The sequence below is a fragment of the Hyperoodon ampullatus genome, assembly GCF_949752795.1.
Source record: "Hyperoodon ampullatus genome assembly, chromosome: X".
NCBI classification, from domain to species: Eukaryota; Metazoa; Chordata; class Mammalia; order Artiodactyla; family Ziphiidae; genus Hyperoodon; species Hyperoodon ampullatus.
The window spans coordinates 47,660,495-47,685,538 of record NC_136913.1 but is presented as its reverse complement, the minus strand read 5'-3'; positions in this window follow the sequence as shown (position 1 = coordinate 47,685,538).

Here is a 25,044-nt window from a genome sequence, read left to right as displayed (position 1 = left end):
GAACAAGATAAAACCCCAGATAAACAACCAAATGAAGTGGAGATAGGCAACCTTCCAGAAAAAGAATTCAGAATAATGATAGTGAAGATGATCCAGGAAAAAGAATGGAGGCAAAGATCGAGAAGATGCAAGAAATGTTTAACAAAGACCTAGAAGAATTAAAGATGAAACAAACAGAGATGAACAATACAATAACTGCAATGGAAACTACACTAGAAGGAATCAATAGCAGAATAACTGAGGCAGAAGAATGGATAAGTGACCTGGAAGACAGAATGGTGGAATTCACTGCTGTAGAACAGAATAAAAAAAAATGAATGAGAAGAAATGAAGACAGCCTAAGATACCTCTGGGACAATATTAAATGCAACAACATTCGCATTATAGGGGTCCCAGAAGGAGAAGAGAGAGAGAAAGGACCCGAGAAAATATTTGAAGAGATTGTAGTTGAAAACTTCCCTAACATGGGAAAGGAAATAGCCACCCAAGTCCAGGAAGCGCAGCGAGTGCCATACAGGATAAACCCAAGGAGAGATGCCGAGACACATAGTAATCAAATTGGCAAAAATTAAAGGCAAAGAAAAATTATTGAAAGCAGCAAGGGAAAAATGACAAATAACATACAAGGGAACTCCCATAAGGTTAAACAGCTGATTTCTCAGCAGAAACTCTACAAGCCAGAAGGGACTGGCACAATATACTTAAAGTGAAGAAAAGGAAGAACCTACAACCATGATTACTCTACCCGGCAAGGATCTCATTCAGATTCGATGGAGAAATCAAAAGCTTTACAGACAAGCAAAAGCTAAGACAATTCAGCACCAACAAACCAGCTGTACAACAAATGCTAAAGGAACTTCTCTAAGTGGGAAACACAAGAGAAGAAAACGACCTACAAAAACAAACCCAAAACAATTAAGAAAATGGTCATGGGAACATACATATCGATAATTACCTTAAACGTGAATGGATTAAATGCTCCAACCAAAAGACACAGGCTTGCTGAATGGATCCAAAAACAAAACCCATATATATGTTGTCTACAAGAGACCCACTTCAGACCTAGGGACACATACAGACTGAAAGTGAGGAAATGGAAAAAGATATTCCAGGCAAATGGAAATCTAAAGAAAGCTGGAGTAGCAATACTCCTATCAGATAAAATAGACTTAAAAATGAAGAATGTTGGGCTTCCCTGGTGGCGCAGTGGTTGAGACTCCGCCTGCTGATGCAGGGGACACGGGTTCGTGCCCCAGTCTGGGAAGATCCCACATGCCACGGAGCGGCTAAGCCCGTGAGCCATGGCCGCTGAGCCTGCGCATCCAGAGCCTGTGCTCCGCAACGGGAGAGGCCACAACAGTGAGAGACCCACGTACCGCAAAAAAAAAAAAAAAAGAAGAAGAGGAAGAATGTTACAAGAGACAATGAAGGACACTACCTAATGATGAAGGGATCAATCCAAGAAGAAGATACAACAATTATAAATATATATGCACCCAACATAGGAGCACCTCAATACATCAGGCAACTGCTAACAGCTCTAAAAAAGGAAATCGACAGTAACACAATAATAGTGGGGGACTTTAACACCTCACTTACACCAATGGACAGATCATCCAAAATGAAAATAAATAAGGAAACAGAAGCTTTAAATGACACAATAGACCAGATAGTTTTAATTGATATTTATAGGACATTCCATCCAAAAGCAGCAGATTACATTTTCTTCTCAAGTGCATATGGAATAATCTCCAGGTTAGATCACATCTTGGGTCACAAATGAAGCATCAGTAAATTTAAGAAAATTGAAATCATATCAAGCATCTTTTCTGACCACAAGGCTATGAGATTAAAAATCAATTACATGGAAAAAAACATAAAAAAGACAAACTCATAGAGGCTAAACAATATGTTACTAAATAACCAAGAGATCACTGAAGAAATCAAAGAAGAAATAAAAAAATACTTAGAGACAAATGACAATGAAAACACGATGATCTGAAACCTATGTGATGCAGCAAAAGTAGTTCTAAGAGGGAAGTTTATAGCTATACAAGCCTACCTCAAGAAACAGGAAAAATCTCAAAGAAACAATCTAAGCTTACACCTAAAGGAACTAGAGAAAGAAGAAAAAACAAAACCCAAAGTTAGTAGAAGGAAAGAAATCATAAAGATCAGAGCAGGAATGAATGAAATAGAAACAAAGGAAACAACAGCAAAGATCAATAAAACTAAAAGCTGGTGCTTTGAGAAGATAAACAAAAATGATAAACCATTAGCCAGACTCATCAACAAAAAGAAGGAGAGGACTCAAATCAATAATATTAGAAATGAAAAAGGAGAAGGTACAACAGACACTGCAGAAATACAAAGCATCCTAAGAGACTACTACAAGCAACTGTATGCCAATAAAATGGACAACCTGGAAGAAATCAATAAATTCTTACAAAGGTACAACCTCCCAAGACTGAACCAGGAAGAAATAGAAAATATGGACAGACCAATCACAAGTAATGAAATTGAAACTGTGATGAAAAATCTTCCAATAAACAAAAGCCCAGGACCACATGGCTTCACAGGTGAATTCTATGAAACATTTAAAGAAGAGCTAACACGTATCCTTCTCAAACTCTCCCAAAAAATTTCAGAGGAAGGAACACTCCCAAACTCATTTTATGAGGCCACCATCACCCTGATATCAAAACCAGAGAAAGATATTACCAAAAAAAAGAGAAAATTACACACCAATATCACTGATGGATATAGATGCAAAAATGTTCAACAAAATACTAGCAAACAGAATCCAACAACACATTAAAAGGATCATACACCATGATTAAGTGGGCTTTATCCCAGGGATGCAAGGATTCTTCAATATACACAAGTCAATCAATGTCATACACCATATTAACAAATTGAAGAAGAAAAAACATATGATCATCTCAATAGATGCAGAAAAATCTTTTGAGAAAATTCAACAGCGATTTATGATAAAAACTCTCCAGAAAGTGGGCATAGAGAGAACCTACCTCAATATAATAAAGGCCATATACAACAAACCCACAGCAAACATCATTCTCAATGGTGGAAAACTGAAAGCATTTCCTCTAAGATCAGGAACAAGACAAGGATGTCCACTCTCACCACTATTATTCAACATAGTTTTGGAAGTTCTAGCCACGGCAATCAGAGAAGAAAAAGAAATAAAAGTAATACAAATTGGAAAAGAAGAAGTAAAAGTGTCACTGTTTGCAGATGACATGATACTATTTGTAGAGAATCCTAAAGATGCCACCAGAAAACTACTAGACTTAATCAATGAATCTGGTAAAGTTGCAGAATACAAAATTAATGCACAGAAATCTCTTGCATTCATATACGCTAACAATGAAAAATCAGGAAGAGAAATTAAGGAAACACTCCCATTTACCATTGCAACAAAAAGGATAAAATACCTAGGAATGAACCTACCTAAGGAAACAAAAGACCTGTATGCAGAAAGCTATAAGACACTGATGAAAGAAATTAAAGGTGATACCAACATGGAGAGATATACCATGTTCTTGGGTTGGAAGAATCAATATTGTGAAATGACTATACTACCCAAAGCAATCTACAGATTCAATGCAATCCCTATCAAATTACCAATGGCATTTTTTACGGAACTAGAACAAAAAATCTTAAAATTTGTATGGAGACACAAAAGATCGCAAATAGCCAAATTCATCTTGAGGGAAAAAACCAGAGCTGGAGGAATCATACTCCCTGACTTCAGGCTATACTACAAAGCTACAGTAATCAAGACAATAGGGTACTTGCACAAAAACAGAAACATAGATCAATGGAACAAGATAGAAAGCCCAGAGACAAACCCATGCACCTATGGTCAACTAATCTATGACAAAGGAGGCAAGGATATACAATGGAGAAAAGACAGTCTCTTCAATAAGTGCTGCTGGGAAAACTGGACAGCTACATGTAAAAGGATGAAATTAGAACACTCGCTAACACCATACAGAAAAAATAAACTCAAAATGGATTAGAGACCTAAATGTAAGAGCAGACACTATAAAACTCTTAGAGGAAAACATAGGAAGAACACTTTTTGGCATAAATCACAGCAAGTTCTTTTTTGATCCACCTCCTAGAGTAATGGAAATTAAAACAAGTATAAACAAATGGGACCTAATGAAACTTCAAAGCTTTTGCACGGCAAAGGAAACCAGAAACAAGACGAAAAGACAACCCTCAGAATGGGAGAAAATATTTGCTAAGGAATCAACGGACAAAGGATTAATCTCCAAAATATATAAACAGCTCATGCCGCTCAATATTAAAAAAAATAAACAACCCAATACAAAAATGGGCAGAAGGGGCTTCCCTGGTGGCGCAGTGGTTGAGAGTCCGCCTGCCGATGCAGGGGACACGGGTTCGTGCCCCGGTCTGGGAAGATCCCACATGCCGCGGAGCTGCTGGGCCCGTGGGCCATGGCCACTGGGCCTGCGTGTCCGGAGCCTGTGCTCCGCAACGGGAGAGGCCACAACAGTGAGAGGCCCGCGTACCGCAAAAAAAAAAAAAAAAAGTCAGAAGACCTAAATAGACATTTCTCCAAAGAAGACATACAGATGGCAAAGAAGCACATGAAAAGCTGCTCAACATCACTAATTATTAGAGAAATGCAAATCAAAACTACAATAAGGTATCACCTCACACCAGTTAGAATGGGCATCATCAGAAAATCTACAAACAACAAATGCTGGAGAGGGTGTGGAGAAAAGGGAACCCTCTTGCACTGTTGGTGGGAATGTAAATTAATACAGCCACTATGGAGAACAGTATGAAGGTTCCTTAAAATACTAAAAATATAATTACCATATGATCCAGCAATCCCACTACTGGGTATATACCCTGAGAAAACCATAATTCAAAAAGACACATGCACCCCAATGTTCATTGCAGCACTCTTTACAGTAGCCAGGTCATGGAAGCAACCTAAATGCCCATTGACAGATGAATGGATAAAGGAGATGTGGTACATATATTCAATGGAATATTACTCAGCCATAAAAAGGAATGAAATTGGGTCATTTGTTGAGACGTGGATGGATCTAGAGACTGTCATACAGAGTGAAGTAATTCAGAAAGAGAAAAACAAATATCGTATATTAACGCATATATGTGGAATCTAGAAAATTGGTATGGATGAACCTGTTTACAGGGCAGAAATTGAGACAGATGTAGAGAACAAACGTATGGACACCAAGGGGGGAAAGCCGCAGGGGGGTGGTTGTGGTGGTGTGATGAATTGGGCGATTTGGTTGGCATGTATACACTGATGAGTATAAAATTGATGACTAATAAGAACCTGCTGTTTAAAAAAAATAAATTAAATACAATTAAAAAATTTTAAAAACGTGCAAAACTTGTACAATGAAATCTATAAAATGTGGTTGAGAGAAATTAACAAGAAGACCTAATAAATGGAAAGAAATTCCATGTTCATAGATTGGAAGATTTAAGTTTGTTAAGTTGGAGGTACTCCCTAAATCCGCTACAGGTTCAATGTAATCCTTATCAAAATCCCAGATGCCTTTTTTTTCAAAAATGACAAAATTATTATAATATCTTATGGAAATAGAAAGGACGCAGAGTAACCAAAACATTTGCAGAAGAAGTACAAATTTGGAGGACTTAACACTCCCAAAACTTACTACAAAATTTCATTCTCCTAATGATTAATAATGTTGAGCATCCTTTTTTGTGCTTATTGGTCATTTTTATATCTTCTTTGGAGAAATGCCTATTCAAATCCTTTGCCCATTTAAAAATTGTGGTAAAATATCATACGTAACCTAAACCTTACCTTTTAAACCATTTTTAAGTGTATAATTCAGTGGTATTAAGTACATTCACATTGTTGTGCAAACATCATCCAACTCCTGAACTTTTTTGTCATCCCAAACTAAAATTCTGTAACCATTAAACAACTTCCACCTCCCCCTCCCCCTCAACCCCTGGTAACCAACTTTCTACTTTCTGTTTTGTGAATTTGACTGCTCTAGGTATCTCATATAAGTGGAATCATACAATATTTGTTCTTTTGTGTCTGGCTTATTTAACTTAACATGTTTTCAAGGTTCATCCATGTTGTAGTATTTATCAGAATCTCATTCCTTCTTAAGGCTGAATAATATTCCATTGTATGTATACACCACGTTTTGTTTATCCATTCACCTGTTGATGGACATTTAGGATGTTCACATCTTTTGGCTATTTTGAATAACGCTGCTATGAATACTGGCTACAAATATCTGTTTGAGTCCCTGCTTTCAATTATTTTGGGTATATACCTAGAAGTGGAATTGCTGAATTATATTGTAATTCTGTTTCATTTTTTGAGGAACTACTATGCTGTTTTCCATAGCAGCCACACCACTTTATATTCCCACTAATAATGTACAGGTGTCGAATTTCTCTACATCCTTGCAAACACTTGTTATTTTCTTGAAAATAACTATCCCCTTGGATATGAGGTAGTATCTCATGGTGGTTTTGATGTGCATTTCCTTAACCATTGGAGATGTTGAGCATTTGATTCTTCATTGGAGAAATATCTATTCAAGTTCTTTGCCCATTTTTGAATCAGGTTGCTTGGTTTTCTTGCTGTTGAGTTGTAGGTGTTATTTTGTGTATATTCTGGGTATTAACCCTGCATCAGTTTCCTAAGGCTGCTATAACAACCAAAGGCTGCGTGGCTTAAACAACAGGAATGAATTTTCTTGTGATTCTGGAGTCTAGAAGTCCAAGATCAAGGTGTCAGCAGGGTTAGTTTCTTTCTGAGGCCTTTTTCCTTGGCTTGTAGATGGCCATTTCTCCCTCCCTCCCTCCCTCCCTTCCTTCCTTCCGTCCTTCCGTCCTTTCTTTCAAAATTAATTTTTATTGGAGTACAGCTGCTTTACAATGTTGTGTTAGTTTCTGCTGTGCAGCAAAGTGAATCAGTTATACATATACATATATCCACTTGTTTTTAGATTTCCTTCCCATTTAGGTCACTACAGAGCATTGTGTAGAGTTCCCTGTGCTATACAGTAGGTTCTCATTATTTATCTATTTTATACGTAGTAGTGGATATATGTCAATCCCAATCTCCCATTTCATCCCACCCTCCCTTCCCCCCTTGGTAACTGTAAGTTTGTTCTCTACTTCTGTGACTCTATTTCTGCTTTGCAAATAAGTTCATCTGTACCATATTTCTAGATTGCACATATAAGCGATATTATACGATATTTGTTTTTCTCTTTCTGACTTACTTCACTCTGTATGACCGTCTCTCCCTTTCTTGTCACATGGTCTTCCCTCTACATTTGTCTGTGTTCTAATTTCCTCTTCTTATAAGGACACCAATCATATTGATTTTATGACCAACCTTAATGATATCATTTAACCATAATTACCTCTTTAAGGAACTTATCTCCAAATACAGTTACATTTTGAGGTACAGGGGGTTTAGGATTTCAACATATAAAATTGGCAGGAGGGGCAAAATTCAGTCCATAACGATTCCTCAGCAGATATATAATTTGCAAATATTTTCTCCCACAGGTTTTTTTTCTACCCTCTTGATAGTGTCCTTTGCTACACAAATGTTTTAAATTTTGATGAAGTCCTATTTAATTAATTTACTATTTTTTCTTTTGTTGCTTGTGTTTTTGGTGTCATATTCAAGAAATCATTGCCAAATCCAACGTCATTAAAACTTCCCACTATGTTTTCTTCTAAGAGCTTTACAGTTTTAGCTCTTACATTTAGGTCTTTGATCCATCTTGAGTTAATTTTTGTATATGATGTATGATATGAGTCCAAATTCATCCTTTTACATGCAAATGCCCAGTTTTCCCAGGGCCATTTGTTGAAAAGACTGTCCTCTCCCCATTGAACAAAAATCATTCAGCCACATGTGTGAGGGTTTATTTCTAGGATCTCTATTCTATTCATTTGGCCTATATGTCTGTCTTTTGCATATACCATACTGTTTTGATTACTGTAGCACTGTGGTAATTTTTGAAATCAGGAGGTGTGAGTTCTTCTTTCTTCTTTTCCAAGATATTTTTGCTATTTGAAGTCTCTTAAGATTCATATTAATTTTGGTGTGGATTTTTCTATTTCTGCATAAAATTCACTGGGGAAAAATTCTATCACTTTATTTTGTCCATTTGAATGAACTATGTTTTTCTGGTATTTTTTGTATTTCTTGTTGAAAATTGAGCATTTGATAATTATAATGTCATAACTTTGAAAATCAGATTCTCCCTGTTTGCTTTTAGACCGTACCATACTAAATTTTCAAAGACTCTTCCTTGTTGTGTGTTTGGTGATGTCTCTGTTCCTTTGCCTTTTGTTCAGCTAATTTTTGCACAGAGATTTCCTTGAATTTCAGGAGTAGAAACAGTCAAACAAACAAACAAAAAAGAGAGATTAACAATTTCTCCCATGATCTTTCCAGACTGACTCTTTGCTGGTGTATTCCTTATGGATTAGATAGGCCTGCTCTAAGCCTAGGTATCACCTGAGGTGAAAGCTTAGGGTTTTCTCAGGTCGTTTGTCAGCATGACTGAGCATGTGTGTGGCTTTCTAAATTCTGCATATATGAGGCTGTTTTTGAATGTCCTTTTCCTTTACTTCCTCAAGCAAAGTGTCCTTTAGTTCTTCAAACATACTTATAATGGCTCCTTTGAAGTCCTGGCATGTTAAACCCAATATCTGACCCCTCTCATAGGCAGTTTCTGTTGTCTTAATTTTTCCCTTTAGTATGGTCACATTTTCCTCTTTCTTTGTATGTCTCACTATTTTTTGTTGAAAATAGGACATTTTAGTAATATATTGTAGTAACTGTGGATACTGACTCCCCTCACTTCTTGCTAGTGCTTGTTTTTGTTACTGTTTATTTATTTATTTATTTATTTTTTAGTGACTTGGCTAAACTACTTTAGTGAAGACTATTTCCCCATAGTATGAAACTCTGGTGTTGCTCCTCAGGGTTCTCAGCCTTGGGCATATTCATGGGCACCATGGGATGACAGTGCTTTTAGCAGGGCTCATTTTGACTGTCTTTTCCCCTGATCTCTCTGTTAAATTATCTATCTCATTTGATATCACACACAGCTGTCAATCTCTACTAATTATTGGCTGACTGCTCTATTATTTTTGAAATGTCCTGGGGCATAATTTTTTTTTTTGCGGTATGCAGGCCTCTCACTGCTGTGGCCTCTCCCGTTGAGGAGCACAGGCTCTGGACGTGCAGGCCCAATGGCCATGGCCCATGGGCCCAGCCGCTCCGCAGCATGTGGGATCCTCGCAGACCAGGGCATGAACCCGTGTCCCCTGCATCGGCAGGCAGACTCTCAACCACTGCGCCACCAGGGAAGCTCCTGGGGCATAATTTGCTTCACAGTCTGATCTACTGAATCACAGTCTGATTCTGATCTGAATCTCAACCCTCTTGAGATTCCCTCTCACCTTCCCTATCCTACTACTCTAGGTGGTCACAAATCATCGAGCTGATCTCCCTGTGTGATGCAGCTGCTTCCCACTAGCTATCTGTTTTACATTTGGTAGTGTATATATGTCAATGCTACTCTCTTACTTTGTCCCACCTTCCCCTCCCTCCTCTCGTATCCTCAAGTCCATTCTCTACATCTGCGTCTTTATTCCTGCACTGCCACTAAGTTCATGAGTACCGTTTTTTTAGATTCCATATATGTGTGTTAGCATATGGTATTTGTTTTTCTCTTCCTGACTTATTTCACTCTGTATGACAGACCCTAGGGCCATCCACTTCATTACAAATAACCCAAAATGGGAGAAGACTCAAATCAATAGAATTAGAAATGAAAAAGGAGAAGTAACAAAGGACACTGCAGAAATACAAAACATCATGAGAGGTTACTACAAGCAACTCTATGCCAATAAAATGGACAACCTGGAAGAAATGGACAAATTCGTAGAAATGCACAACCTGCCAAGACTGAATCAGGAAGAAACAGAAAATATGAGTAGACTAATCACAAGCACTGAAATTGAAACTGTGATTAAAAATCTTCCAACAAACAAAAGCCCAGGACCAGATGGCTTCACAGGCGAATTCTATCAAACATTTAGAGAAGAGCTAACACCTATCCTTCTCAAACTCTTCCAAAATATAGCAGAGGGAGGAACACTCCCAAACTCATTCTACGAGGCCACCATCACCTTGATACCAAAACCAGGCAAGGATGTCACAAAGAAAGAAAACTACAGGCCAATATCACTGATGAACATAGATGCAAAAATCCACAACAAAATACTAGCAAACAGAATCCAACAGCACATTAAAAGCATCATACACCATTATCAAGTGGGGATTATTCCAGAAATGCAAGGATTCTTCAATATATACAAATCAATCAACGTGATACACCATATTAACAAATTGAAGAAGAAAAACCATATGATCATCTCAATAGATGCAGAGAAAGCTTTCGACAAAATTCAACACCCATTTATGATAAAAACCCTGCAGAAAGTAAGCATAGAGGGAACTTTCCTCAACATAATAAAGGCCATATATGACAAACTCACAGCCACATCATCCTCAATGGTGAAAAACTGAAACCATTTCCACTAAGATCAGGAACTAGACAAGGCTGCCCACTCTCACCACTCTTATTCAACTTAGTTTTGGAAGTTTTAGCCACAGCAATCAGAGAAGAAAAGGAAATAAAAGGAATCCAAATTGGAAAAGAAGAAGTAAAGCTGTCACTGTTTGCAGATGACATGATACTATACATAGAGAATCCTAAAGATGCTACCAGAAAACTACTAGAGCTAATCAATGAATTTGGTAAAGTAGCAGGATACAAAATTATTGCACAGAAATCTCTGGCATTCCTGTACACTAATGATGAAAAATCTGAAAGTGAAATCAAGAAGACATTCCCATTTACCATTGCAACAAAAAGAATAAAATATCTAGGAATAAACCTACCTAAGGAGACAAAAGACCTGTATGCAGAAAATTATAACACACTGATGAAAGAAATTAAAGATGATACAAATAGATGGAGAGATATACCATGCTCCTGGATTGGAAGACTCAATATTGTGAAAATGACTCTACTACCCAAAGCAATCTACAGATTCAATGCAATCTCTATCAAACTACCACTGGCATTTTTCAAAAAACTAGAACAAAAAATTTCAAAATTTCTTTGGAGAAACAAAAGACCCCGAATAGCCAAAGCAATCTTGAGAACAAAAAACGGAGCTGGAGGAATCAGGATCCCTGACCTCAGACTATACTACAAAGCTACCGTAATCAAGTCAGTGTGGTACTGGCACAAAAACAGAAAGATAGATCAATGGAACAGGATAGAAAGCCCAGAGATAAACCCACGCACATATGGTCACCTTATCTTTGATAAAGGAGGCAAGAATGTACAGTGGAGAAAGGACAGCCTCTTCAATAAGTGGTGCTGGGAAAACTGGACAGGGACATGTAAAAGTATGAGATTAGATCACTCCCTAACACCATACACAAAAATAAGCTCAAAATGGATTAAAGACCTAAATGTAAGGCCAGACACTATCAAACTCTTAGAGGAAAACATAGGCAGAACACTCTATGACATAAATCACAGCAAGATCCTTTTGGACCCACCTCCTAGAGAAATGGAAATAAAAACAAAAATAAACAAATGGGACCTAATGAAACTTCAAAGCTTTTGCACAGCAAAGGAAACCATAAACAAGACCAAAAGACAACCCTCAGAATGGGAGAAAATATTTGCAAATGAAGCAACTGACAAAGGATTAATCTCCAAAATTTATAAGCAGCTCATGCAGCTCAATAACAAAAAAACAAACAACCCAATCCAAAAATGGGCAGAAGACCTAAATAGACATTTCTCCAAAGAAGATATACAGACTGCCAACAAACACATGAAAGAATGCTCAACATCATTAATCATTAGAGAAATGCAAATCAAAACTACAATGAGATATCATCTCACACCAGTCAGAATGGCCATCATCAAAAAATCTAGAAATAGTAAATGCTGGAGAGGGTGTGGAGAAAAGGGAACACTCTTGCACTGCTGGTGGGAATGTGAATTGTTACAGCCTCTATGGAGAACAGTATGGAGGTTCCTTAAAAAACTACAAATAGAACTACCATATGACCCATCAATCCCACTACTGGGCATATACCCTGAGAAAACCATAATTCAAAAATAGACATGTACCAAAATGTTCATTGCAGCTCTATTCACAATAGCCCGGAGCTGGAAACAACCTAAGTGTCCATCATCGGATGAATGGATAAAGAAGATGTGGCACATATATACAATGGAATATTACTCAGCCATAAAAAGAAACGAAACTGAGCTATTTGTAATGAGGTGGATAGACCTAGAGTCTGTCATACAGAGTGAAGTAAGTCAGAAAGAGAAAGACAAATACCGTATGCTAACACATATATATGGAATTTTTTTTTAAATGTCATGAAGAACCTAGGGGTAAAACGGGAATAAAGACACAGACTTACTTGAGAATGGACTTGAGGATATGGGGAGGGTGCAGGGTAAGCTGTGACAAAGCGAAAGAGAGGCATGGACATATATACACTACCAAACGTAAGGTAGATAGATAGTGGGAAGCAGCCGCATAGCACAGGGAGATCAGCTTGGTGCTTTGTGACTGCCTGGAGGGGTGGGATGGGGAGGGTTGGAGGGAGGGAGATGCATGAGGGAAGGGATGTGGGAACAGATGTATATGTATGACTGATTCACTTTGTTATAAAGCAGAAACTAATAAAAAAATTAATAAAATAAAAAAAAATAAAAATCCACTAAGAAAAAAAAAAAAAAAAGAAGATGTGGCACATATATACAATGGAATATTACTCAGCCATAAAAAGAAACGAAATTGAGCTATTTGTAATGAGGTGGATAGACCTAGAGTCTGTCATACAGAGTGAACTAAGTCAGAAAGAGAAAGACAAATACCGTATGCTAACACATATATACGGAATTTAAGAAAAAAAATGTCATGAATAACCTAGGGGTAAAACAGGAATAAAGACACAGACCTACTTGAGAATGGACTTGAGGATATGGGGAGGGGGAAGGGTAAGCTGTGACAAAGTGAGAGAGAGGCATGGACATATATACACTACCAAACGTAAGGTAGATAGATAGTGGGAAGCAGCCGCAGAGCACAGGGAGATCAGCTCGGTGCTTTGTGACCGCCTGGAGGGGTGGGATAGGGAGGGTGGGAGGGAGGGAGATGCAAGAGGGAAGGGATATAGGAACAGATGTTTCTGTATGACTGATTCACTTTGTTATAAAGTAGAAACTAAAAAAAAATAAAGATGCAGTATTTCTGGGCCCTAACCCTAGATATATTATTCATTAGTTCTGGGGCAGGGCCTAGAAATCAAAATTTGTAGCTAGTTCATTATTTGAATCTGATCCTAGTAGTCTTGCAAACCACCCTTTGATAAGCAGTGCTCTATGATTCAAGTTCATGTTTTTCTTTGCTAAAAATTTGCTGTGTGTAACCAGCTTTACAAAATTAACAATCTGGATCAGGAAACCCTAAAATGATTATGTTTCCCCTAAATGCTCCTAAATGCTGTATCTTAAGATGGAAACTAATTCACAATTTCTGGTATAAGAAACTGAGGAAAGTACTAAAAAAAATAACCCAATTTCATTCCTTTTTATGGCTGAGTAATATTCCATTGTATGTATGAGCCACATCTTCTTTATCCATTCATCTGTCAATGGACATTTAGGTTGCTTCCATGTCCTGGATATTGCAAATAGTGCTGCAATGAACATTGTGGTGCATGTATCTTTTTGAATTATGGTTTTCTCAGGGTATATGCCCAGTAGTGGGATTGCTGGGTCATATGGTAGTTCTATTTTTAGTTTTTTAAGGAACCTCCGTACTATTCCCCATAGTGGCTTATCAACTTACATTCCCACCAACAGTGCAGTAGGGTCCCCTTTTCTGAACACCATCTCTAGCATTTATTGTTTGTAGATTTTTTGATGATGGCCATTCTTACCGGCATGCGGCATGAGATGATACCTCATTGTGGTTTTGATTTGCATTCCTCTAATGATTAGTGATGTTGCACGTCTTTTCATGTGTTTGTGGCAATCTATACATCTTCTTTGGAGAAATGTCTATTTAGGTCAGCCACCCTTTTTTGTATTGGGTTGTTTGTGTTTTTGATATTGAGCAGCATGAGCTGCTTGTATATTTTGAAGATTAATCCTTTGCCAGTTGCTTCATTTGCTAATATTTTTCCCATTCTGAGGGTTGTCTTTTGGTCTTGTTTATGGTTTCCTTTGCTGTGCAAAAGCTTTGACGTTTCATTAGGTCCCATTTGTTTATTTTTTATTTTATTTCCATTACTCTAGGAGGTGGATCAAAAAAGAACTTGCTGTGATTTATGCCAAAGTGTGTTCTTCCTATGTTTTCCTCTAAGAGTTTGATAGTTTCTGGCCTTACATTTAGGTCTTTAATCCATATTGAGATTATTTTTGTGTATGGTGTTAGGGAGTGTTCTAATTTCACTCTTTTCCATGTAGCTGTCCAGTTTTCCCAGCACCACTTATTGTAGAGACTGTCTTTCCTCCATTGTATATTCTTGCCTCCTGTGTCAAAGATAAGGTGACCACATGTGCATGGGTTTATCTCTGGGCTTTCTATCCTGTTCCACTGATCTATATTTCTGCTTTTGTGCCAGTACCATACTGTCTTTATTACTGTAGCTTTGTAGTATTGTCTGAAGTCAAGGAGCCTGATTCCTCCAGCTCCGTTTTTCTTTCTCAAGATTGCTTTGGCTATTCAGGATCTTTTTTGTTTCCATATAAGTTGTAAAATGTTTTGTTGTAGTTCTGTGAAAAATGTCATTGGTAATTTGATAGCGATTGCATTGAATCTATAGATTGCTTTGGGTAGTATACTCATTTTCACAATGCTGATTCTTCTAATCCAAGAACATGGTATATCTTTCCGTCTATTTGTGTCGTCTTTGATTTCTTTCATCAATGTCTTGTAGTTTTCTGCATACAGGTCTTGTGCCTCCTTACGTAGGTTTATTCCTGGTATTTTATTCTTTTTGTTGCAGTGGTAAATGGGAGTGTTTCCTTAATTTCTCTTTCTGATTTTTCATTGTTAGTGTATAAGAATGCAAAAGATTTCTTTGCCTTAATTTTGTATCCTGCTACTTTACCAAATTCATTGATTAGCTCTAGTAGTTTTCTGGTGACATCTTTAGGATTTTCTATGTAGTGTATTATGTCATCTGCAAACAGTGACAGTTTTACTTCTTCTTTTCTGATTTGGATTCCTTTTCTTTTTCTTCTCTGATTGCCATGGATAAAACTAGAAATTTAGGTTATTGATTTGAGATATTTTTTCATTTCTAATATAGGTGTTCACGGTTACAAATTTCCTTGTGAACACTACTTCATCCACATCCCATATGTTTTGCTATGTTTTGTTTTTAATCTCAAAGTATTTTCTAGTCTCCCTTGTGATTATTCCTCTGTTATTTATGAGTACATTGTTTAACTTACACACATTTGTGACTTTCACAGATTTCCTTCTGTTATTGTTTTCTAATTTCTTGCTTTATGATGAGAGAACATATGTGGTATGATTTTAATCCTTTTAAATTTATTGAGGCTCGTTTTATGGCCTAACATTTGGTCTATCCTGGAGAATGTTCTATGTGCCTCTGAAAATAATGTATATTTTGCTGTTGTTCTGGGGAGTACTCTATAGATGTTCTGTTAGATTTAATTTATAGTGTTGTTCAAGTGTACTATTTCCTTGTTGATCTCCTGCCTAGTAGTTCTATCCATTATTGGATGAGCAGTATTGAAGTCTCAAATTAATCTTTTTTAATTGTTTCTTTCTCCCATCAATTCTGTCATTTTTTAAAGTCTCATGTATTTTGGGACTCTGTTGTTAAGTACATATATATTTCTAATTGTTAGAGCTTTCTCGTTGAACTTTTCTTCATTATAAAATGTTTTTCTTTATCTCTAGTAATAATATATGTCTTAAAGTCTATTTTGTCTGATAATTGGATAGCCACTCCCATTATGCATATGGAGGTTAGTACACGTGATGGTTTCCCACAGGCCCATGAGGCTCTATTCATTTTTCTCTATTCTTTTTTCTTTCTCTTCTTCAGAGTAGATAATCTCATTAGACCTATTTTCTTTCTTTGTTTCTTTCTTCTTTTGCTTAAATTTATTTTTATTGTGAAAAAAATATAAAACAAAATGTACCATCTTAACCAATTTTAAATGTGCAGCTTATGGTATTAAGTAAATTTACATTATTATGCCACCATCATTACCATCCATCTGCATAGCTCTTTTCATCTTGTGAAACTGAAGCGCTATACTTGTTAAACAATAACTCCCCTGTTCCCACTTACTCAGCCCCTGGCAACCATCATTCTACTTTCTGTCTCTATGACTTTGACTACTCTTAAGTACCTCATATAAGTAGAATCATACAGCGTTTGTCTTTTTGTGACTGACCAATGATTTTTCATCATTGGTATATAGGAATGCAAGAAAATTCTGTGCTTTAATTTTGTATCCTGAAACTTTACCAAATTCATTGATTACCTCTAGTAGTTTCCTGGTGGCATCTTTCGGATTCTCTATGTATAGTATCATGACATCCGCAAACAGTGACACTTTTACTTCTTCTTTTCCAATTTGTATTCCTTCTATTTCTTTTTCTTCTCTGATTGCTGTGGCATGAAGTTCCAAAACTATGTTGAATAATAGTGGTGCGAGGGGACATCCTTGTCTTGTTCCTGATTTTAGAGGAAATAGTTTCAGTTTTTCACCATTGAGAATGATGTTTGCTGTGGGTTTGTCGTATATGGCCTTTATTATGTTGAGGTAGGTTCCCTCTATGCCCACTATCTGGAGAGTTTTTATCATAAATTGGTGCTGAATTTTGTCAAAAGATTTTTCCTCATCTATTGAGATGATCATTTGGTTTTTATTCTTCAATTTGTTAATATGGTGTATCACATTGATTGATTTGTGTATATTGAAGATTCCTTGCATCCCTAGGAAAAATCCCACATGATCATGGGGTATGATCCTTTTAATGTATTTTTGGATTCTCTTTGCTAGTATTTTGTTGAAGATTTTTGCATCTATATCCATCAGTGATATTGGTCTGTAATTTTCTTTTTTTGTAGTATCGTTGCCTGGTTTTGGTATCAGGGTGATGGGGGCCTCACAGACTGAGTTTAGGAGTGTTCCTTCCTCTGAAATTTTATGGAACAGTTTGAGAAGGATGAGTGTTAGCTCTTCTCTAAATATTTGATAGAATTCACCTTTGAAGCCATCTGGTCCTGGACTTTTGTTTGTTGGAAGATTTTTAATCACAGTTTCAATTTCATTACTTGTGATTGCTCTGTTCATATTTTCTATTTCTTCCTGGTTCAGTCTTGGGAGGTTATAGCTTTCTAGGAATTTTTCCATTTCTTCCATGTTGTCCATTTTATTGGCATAGAGTTGCTTGTAGTAATCTCTTAGGATGCTTTGTATTTCTGCGGTATCTATAGTAATTCTCCTTTTTCATTTCTAATTTTATTGATTTGAGTCCTCTCCCTCTTTTTCTTCTTGAGTCTGGCTAGTGGTTTATCAATTTTGTTTATCTTCTCAAACAACCAGCTTTTAGCTTTATTGATCCTTGCTATTGGTTTCTTTGTTTCTATTTCATTTATTTCTGCTCTGATCTTGATGATTTCTTTCCTTCTACTAACTTTGGGTTTTGTTTGTTCTTCTTTCTCTAGTTTGTTCTTCTTTCTCTAGTTCCTTTAGGTGTAAGGTTAGATTGTTTACTTGAGATTTTTCTTGTTTCTTGAGGTAGTTCTCTTAGAACTGCTTTTGCTGCATACCATAGGTTTTGGATCATCATGTTTTCATCGTCATTTGTCTCTAAGTATTTTTTGATTTCTTCTTTGATTTCTTCAGTGATCTCTTGGTTATTTAGTAACGTATTGTTTAGCTTCCATGTGTTTGTGTTTTTTATGGTTTTTTCCCCTGTAATTGAATTTTAATATCATAGCCTTGTGGTCAGAAAAGATGCTTGATATGATTTCAATTTTCTTAAATTTACTAAGGCTTGATTTGTGACCCAAGATGTGATTTATCCTGGAGAATGTTACATACGCACTTGAGAGGAAAGTGTAATCTGCTGCTTTTGGATGGAATGTCCTATAAATATCAATTAAAACTATCTGGTCTATTGTGTCATTTAAAGCTTCTGTTTCCTTATTTATTTTCATTTTGGATGATCTGTCCATTGGTGTAAGTGAGGTGTTAAAGTCCCCCACTATTATTGTGTTACTGTCGATTTCCTCTTTTAGAGCTGTTAGCAGTTGCCTGATGTATTGAGGTGCTCCTATGTTGGGTGCATATATATTTATAATTGTTATATCTTCTTCTTGGATTGATCCCTTCATCATTAGGTAGTGTCCTTCCTTGTCTCTTGTAACATTCTTCATTTTTAAGTCTATTTTATCTGATAGGAGTATTGTTACTCCAGCTTTCTTTAGATTTCCTTTTGCATGGAAAATCTTTTTCCATCTCTTCACTTTCAGTCTGTATGTGTCCCTAGGTCTGAAGTGGGTCTCTTGTAGACAGCATATATATGAGTCTTCTTTTTGGATCCATTCAGCAAGCCTGTGTCTTTTGGTTGGAGCATTTAATCCATTCACGTTTAAGGTAATTATCGATATGTATGTTCCCATGACCATTTTCTTAATTGTTTTGGGTTTGTTTTTGTAAGTCCTTTTCTTCTCTTGTGTTTCCCACTTAGAGAAGTTCCTTTAGCATTTGTTGTACAGCTGGTTTGTTGGTGCTGAATTGTCTTAGCTTTTGCTTGTCTGTAAAGCTTTTGATTTCTCCATCGAATCTGAATGAGATCCTTGCCGGGTAGAGTAATCGTGGTTGTAGGTTCTTCCTTTTCTTCACTTTAAGTATATTGTGCCAGTCCCTTCTGGCTTGTAGAGTTTCTGCTGAGAAATCAGCTGTTTAACCTTATGGGAGTTCCCTTGTATGTTATTTGTCATTTTTCCCTTGCTGTTTTCAATAATTTTTCTTTGTCTTTAATTTTTGCCAATTTGATTACTATGTTTCTTGGCGTGTTTTTCCTTGGGTTTATCGTGTATGGGACTCGCTGTGCCTCCTGGACTTGGGTGGCTATTTCCTTTCCCATGTTAGGGAAGTTTTCAACTATAATCTCTTCAAATATTTTCTCGGGTCCTTTCTTTCTCTCTTCTCCTTCTGGGACCCCTATAATGTGAATGTTGCATTTAATGTTGTCCCAGAGGTCTCTTAGACTGTCTTCATTTCTTTTCATTCTTTTTTCTTTATTCTGTTCCATAACAGTGAATTCCACCATTCTGTCTTCCAGGTCACTTATCCGTTCTTCTGCCTCAGTTATTCTGCTATTGATTCCTTCTAGTGTAGTTTTCGTTTCAGTTATCGTATTGTTCATCTCTGTTTGTTTGGTCTTTAAGTCTTCTAGGTCTTTGTTAAACATTTCTGGCATCCTTTCGATCTTTGCCTTCATTCTTTTTCCGAGGTCCTGGATCATCTTCACTATCATTATTCTGAATTCTTTTTCTGGAAGGTTGCCTATTTCCACTTCATTTATTTGTTTTTCTGGGGTTTTATCTTGTTCCTTCATCTGGTACATAGCCCTCTGCCTTTTCATCTTGTCTATATTTCTGTGGTTGTGGTTTTTGTTCCACAGGCTGCAGGATTGTCATTCTTCTTGCTTTTGTATTCTGCCCTCTGGCGGATGAGGCTATCTAAGAGGCTTGTGCAAGTTTCCTGATGGGAGGGACTGGTGGTGGGTATAGTTGACTGTTGCTCTGGTGGACAGAGCTCAGTAAAACTTTAATCTGCTTGACTACTGATGTGTGGGGCTGGGTTCCCTCCGTGTTGGTTGTTTGACCTGAGGCAACCCAACACTGGAGCCTACCTGGGCTATTTGGCACGGCTAATGGCCCACTCTGATAGGCCTCACGCCAAGGAGTACTTCCCAGAACTTCTGCTACCAGTGTCCTTTTCCCCATGGTGAGCCACAGCCACCCCCCGCCTCTACAGGAGACCCTCTAACAATAGCAGGTAGGTCTGGTTCAGTCTCCCCTGGGGTCACGACTCCTTCCCTTGGTTCTTGATGCACACACTACTTTGTGTGTGCCCTCCAAGAGTGGAGTCTCTGTTTCCCCCCATCCTGTCGAAGTCCTGCAATCAAATCCCACTAGCCTTCAAAGTCTGATTCTCTAGGAATTTCTCCTCCTGTTGCCGGACCCCCAGGTTGGGATGCCTGACGTGGGGCTCAGAACCTTCACTCCAGTGGGTGGACTTCTGTGGTATAAGTGTTCTCCAGTCTGTGAGTCACCCACCCAACAGTTGTGGGATTTGATTTTACTGTGATTGCGTCCCTCCTATCATCTCACTGTGGCTTCTCCTTTGCCTTTGGATGTGGGGTATCTTTTTTGGTGAGTTCCAGTGTCTTCCTGTCGATGATTGTCCAGCAGCTAGTTGTGATTCTGGTGTTCTCACAAGAGGGAGTGAGAGCACGTCCTTCTACTCTGCCATCTTGGTTCAGGAGCAGTCTAGACCTATTTTCAAATGTTCTGATTTGTTCTCTTGCCAACACAAATCTGCTATTAAGTCTCTCTAGTGAATTTTTCATTTTAGTTATCATGCCATTAAAATGCAAGAATTTCTATGTGGTTCTGTTTTATAATATCTACCTCTTTACTGATATTCTCTAATTGATGAGATATCATTTTCATACTTTCCTTTAATTCTATAGGCAAGTTTACTTTAGTTCTTTGAACATATTTATGACAGCTGACTTAAAATGTTTGTCTTCTAAGTCCAACATCTGGGATTCCTTGGGTTGTTGGCTTTTTTTAACCTGTGTTTAGGCCGTACTTTCCTGTTTCTTTCTGTGTCCCTTAATTTTTATTTTAAATTGAATATTTTATTTTTTTTTTTTTTTTTTTTTTTTTTTTGCTTTATCACAAATTTAATCAGTTATATGTATACATATGTTCCCATATCCCCTCCCTTTTGCGTCTCCCTCCCACCCTCCCTATCCCACCCCTCCAGGCGGTCACAAAGCACCGAGCTGATCTCCCTGTGCTATGCGGCTGCTTCCCACTAGCTATCTACCTTACGTTTGGTAGTGTATATATGTCCATGCCGCTCTTTCACTTTGTCACAGCTTACCCTTCCCCCTCCCCATATCCTCAAGTCCATTCTCTAGTAGGTCTGTGTCTTTATTCCTGTCTTACCCCTATGTTCTTCATGACATTTTTTTTTCTTAAATTCCATATATATGTGTCAGCATACAGTATTTGTCTTTCTCTTTCTGACTTACTTCACTCTGTATGACAGACTCTAGGTCCATCCACCTCATTACAAATAGTTCAATTTCATTTCTTTTTATGGCTGAGTAATATTCCATTGTATGTATGTGCCACATCTTCTTTACCCATTCATCCAATGATGGACACTTAGGTTGTTTCCATCTCCGGGCTATTGTAAATAGGGCTGCTATGAACATTTTGGTACATGTCTCTTTTTGAATTATGGTTTTCTCAGGGTATATGCCCAGTAGTGGGATTGCAGGGTCATATGGTAGTTCTATTTGTAGTTTTTTAAGGAACCTCCATACCGTTCTCCATAGTGGCTGTACCAATTCACATTCCCACCAGCAGTGCAAGAGTGTTCCCTTTTTTCCACACCCTCTCCAGCATTTATTGTTTCTAGATTTTTTGATGATGGCCATTCTGACTGGTGTGAGATGATATCTCATTGTAGTTTTGATTTGCATTTCTCTAATTAGTAAAGATGTTGAGCATCCTTTCATGTGTTTGTTGGCAGTCTGTATATCTTCTGTGGAGAAATGTCTATTTAGGTCTTCTGCCCATTTTTGGATTGGGTTGTTTGTTTTTTTGTTATTGAGCTGCATGAGCTGCTTATAAATTTTGGAGATTAATCCTTTGTCAGTTGCTTCATTTGCAAATATTTTCTCCCATTCTGAGGGTTGTCTTTTGGTCTTGTTTATGGTTTCCTTTGCTGTGCAAAAGCTTTTAAGTTTCATTAGGTCCCATGTGTTTATTTTTGTCTTTATTTCCATTTCTCTAGGAGGTGGGTCAAAAAGGATCTTGCTGTGATTTATGTCATAGAGTGTTCTGCCTATGTTGTCCTCTAAGAGTTTGATAGTGTCTGGCCTTACATTTAGGTCTTTAATCCATTTTGAGCTTATTTTTGTGTATGGTGTTAGGGAGTGATCGAATCTCATACTTTTACATGTCCCTGTCCAGTTTTCCCAACACCACTTATTGAAGAGACTGTCCTTTCTCCACTGTACATTCCTGCCTCCTTTATCAAAGATAAGGTGACCATATGTCCGTGGGTTTATCTCTGGGCTTTCTATCCTGTTCCATTGATCTATCTTTCTGTTTCTGTGCCAGTACCATACTGTCTTGATTACTGCAGCTTTGTAGTATAGTCTGAAGTCAGGGAGCCTGATTCCTCCAGCTCCATTTTTCGTTCTCAAGAATGCTTTGGCTATTCGGGGTCTTTTGTGTTTCCATACAAATTGTGAAATTTTTTGTTCTAGTTCTGTGAAAAATGCCAGTGGTATTTTGATAGGGATTGCATTGAATCTGTAGATTGCTTTGGGTAGTAGAGTCATTTTCACAATGTTGATTCTTCCAATCCAAGAACATGGTACATCTCTCCATCTATTTGTATCATCTTTAATTTCTTTCATCAGTGTCTTATAATTTTCTGCATACAGGTCTTTTGTCTCCTTAGGTAGGTTTATTCCTAGATATTTTATTCTTTTTGTTGCAATGGTAAATGGGAGTGTTTCCTTGATTTCACTTTCAGATTTTTCATCATTAGTATATAGGAATGCCAGAGATTTCTGTGCATTAATTTTGTATCCTGCAACTTTACCAAATTCATTGATTAGCTCTAGTAGTTTTCTGGTAGCATCTTTAGGATTCTCTATGTATAGTATCATGTCATCTGCAAACAGTGACAGCTTTACTTCTTCTTTTCCAATTTGGATTCCTTTTATTTGCTTTTCTTCTCTGATTGCTGTGGCTAAAACTTCCAAAACTATGTTGAATAAGAGTGGTGAGAGTGGGCAACCTTGTCTTGTTCCTGATCTTAGTGGAAATGGTTTCAGTTTTTCACCATTGAGGACGATGCTGGCTGTGGGTTTGTCATATATGGCCTTTATTATGTTGAGGAAAGTTCCCTCTATGCCTACTTTCTGCAGGGTTTTTATCATGAATGGGTGTTGAATTTTGTCGAAAGCTTTCTCTGCATCTATTGAGATGATCATATGGTTTTTCTCCTTCAATTTGTTAATATGGTGTATCACGTTGATTGATTTGCGTATATTGAAGAATCCTTGCATTCCTGGGATAAACCCCACTTGATCATGGTGTATGATCCTTTTAATGTGCTGTTGGATTCTGTTTGCTAGTATTTTGTTGAGGATTTTTGCATCTATGTTCATCAGTGATATTGGCCTGTAGTTTTCTTTCTTTGTGACATCCTTGTCTGGTTTTGGTATCAAGGTGATGGTGGCCTCGTAGAATGAGTTTGGGAGTGTTCCTCCCTCTGCTATATTTTGGAAGAGTTTGAGAAGGATAGGCGTTAGCTCTTCTCTAAATGCTTGATAGAATTCGCCTGTGAAGCCATCTGGTCCTGGGCTTTTGTTTGTTGGAAGATTTTTTATCACAGTTTCAATTTCAGTGCTTGTGATTGGTCTGTTCATATGTTCTATTTCTTCCTGATTCAGTCTTGGCAGGTTGTGCATTTCTAAGAATTTGTCCATTTCTTCCAGGTTGTCCATTTTATTGGCATAGAGTTGCTTATAGTAATCTCTCACGATCTTTTGTATTTCTGCAGTGTCAGTTGTTACTTCTCCTTTTTCATTTCTAATTCTATTGATTTGAGTCTTCTCCCTTTTTTTCTTGATGAGTCTGGCTAATGGTTTATCAATTTTGTTTATCTTCTCAAAGAACCAGCTTTTAGTTTTATTGATCTTTGCTATTGTTTCCTTCATTTCTTTTTCATTTATTTCTGATCTGATTTTTATGATTTCTTTCCTTCTGCTAACTTTGGGATGTTTTTGTTCTTCTTTCTCTAATTGCTTTAGGTGCAAGGTTAGGTTGTTTAGTCGAGATATTTCCTGTTTCTTAAGGTGGGATTGTATTGCTATAAACTTCCCTCTTAGAACTGCTTTTGCTGCATCCCATAGGTTTTGGGTCGTCGTGTCTCCATTGTCATTTGTTTCTAGGTATTTTTTTATTTCCTCTTTGATTTCTTCAGTGATCACTTCGTTATTAAGTAATGTATTGTTTAGCCTCCATGTGTTTGTATTTTTTATAGCTCTTTTCCTGTAATTGATATCTAGTCTCATAGCATTGTGGTCGGAAAAGATACTTGATACAATTTCAATTTTCTTAAATTTACCAAGGCTTGATTTGTGACCCAAGATATGATCTATCCTGGAGAATGTTCCATGAGCACTTGAGAAAAATGTGTATTCTGTTGTTTTTGGATGGAATGTCCTATAAATATCAATTAAGTCCATCTTGTTTAATGTATCATTTAAAGCTTGTGTTTCCTTATTTATTTTCATTTTGGATGATCTGTCCATTGGTGAAAGTGGGGTGTTAAAGTCCCCTACTATGATTGTGTTACTGTCGATTTCTCCTTTTATGGCTGTTAGTGTTTGCCTTATGTATTGAGGTGCTCCTATGTTGGGTGCATAAATATTTACAATTGTTATATCTTCTTCTTGGATCGATCCCTTGATCATTATGTAGTGTCCTTCTTTGTCTCTTCTAGTAGTCTTTATTTTAAAGTCTATTTTGTCTGATATGAGAATTGCTAC